Genomic DNA, 1863 nt, shown 5'->3' on the forward strand with positions numbered 1-1863 from the left:
TAAAATAATAAGAAACAAATCTTACAAATTAAATAGTTGAATGAGAATGAAATTGAAAAAAAATATAATTTCATAAATTATCTCAAATAAAATAAATAATAATCAAAATAATAGAGATCTTATCTAAAAAATTAAAAAAATTAAAAGATGAAGATTAAAATAATAATAATTACCATTTCATAAATTATTTCAAATAAAATAAGTAAAAATTAAAAGAACGAGGATCAAATTTGATAAATAAAAATTTTAATTAAAAAATAATATGGGAAGAGCAAATAATAATTATAAAAGTAAAAATCAAAGTTAATATAAAAAATAAATTCTAGGAGATGAAATTGAAAAAAATATTGAAAATAAAAAAACAATATATATATATAGCAATTAAAAATTTACTTATATATATATATAGCAATTAAAAATTTGCGGATCAAATTTGATATAATTAGCAAATAATATGATATTTTTAAATTTTTCACAACTTCCGGAAAGTATTTTTTTAGAAATCAAACCAAATTTTTATCTGACCGGAAAATATTTTTTTCACAACTTCCGAAAAGTATTTTTTTGAAATCAAACCAAATTTTTATCTGATCGAAAAATATTTTCTATTGATCAATTTTTTTAATGATAAATAAATATAAAAAAATTTAAAAATTAATTTTTTAAAAATCACTTTTTAAAAGATAAACACCATCTTAAAGTATTAGCACGGTGATTTAAAAGGATTTGGCATCAACATAAAATAATTTCTTCGTTAATCTTCTTATCAACATAAAATTCATATTAATCCCCTAATCTCAGTGAGGATACAACTTCTTTGATTGATGTAAGCTTTAGAATGCTCTTAACAAAGACAATTTAATAACATTGCTGAAGACCCCTTCATTCATTCTTATGTCAAGAACCAACTCCATATCACCAGTCTCTTTGAAGGGACGGTTCCATTTAAATCTCAGGAGATTTTGGTGGCCCGTAAATAGATAAAAACATGAAGAGCGTTAATTATTAGGTGAAACAATATAAATAATAAAATGAATATTTATGAAGCTGTGTTCTTCAGACTTGATGACCTCCATATGGTGAGGATATTTGCTTTTCCCTGTTCTAGAGGGTAAAATCATGAATTTGAACTCGTAAATACTGAAATGAATATTTTAAGAATTTAAGGGGGTAGTTGCTCCCTTCTTCTACATGCAGGGCCTCTGTGCTGGATAATATCTATAAATAGTAGCAAGTGAGAGGCCGATCAATCTGCTGGCGGAGCAGCCTCTGAAGTTATGAAATATAGTTCAATGCTCCTAATATGTTTACTTCAGTCTTTGAGACACCGAAAGCTCACAGGGAAATCTTCAAGGTCATTTAATTAAATTTAATTGTTTCTTCGTCTTTCCTCAATATACATAGATGAAAAATCTATATGAATAAATATAAATGGAATCACAATTATAAATAAATGAATTAAAAAAAATAACATGTTATTATTATAAATAAAAACATTAAAAAATACATTTGTTGCTAATATCTGTCTGTCAGTATATCTATTAATAATATTTAAATTATTATAACCTCACAGACAATTCCCTATTTTTCTTCTCCTTTCTTTTTGTCATGCAAATAACAATATGCATTAAAAAATTTATATCATCACAAATCTAATTACTCCAACACTTAATACGTAAGCATTCCTAGCGAAGTTTTTTTTGAAGACGGATCTCACGAATCTTTGAGACAGGACTCAAAGCACTCAAGAACTAGCTGGACATCACGAGGGGTCTTGAGACCAAATGCTGTTAAAAGTTTAATGGTAACCATGTGTACCATGATACTGAAAGGATCGAAACAAAAGATGTTAATTTAATGATT

This window comes from Populus euphratica, unplaced genomic scaffold (genome assembly GCF_000495115.2).
Source record: "Populus euphratica unplaced genomic scaffold, PopEup_1.0 scaffold137.1, whole genome shotgun sequence".
Taxonomy (NCBI): Eukaryota; Viridiplantae; Streptophyta; class Magnoliopsida; order Malpighiales; family Salicaceae; genus Populus; species Populus euphratica.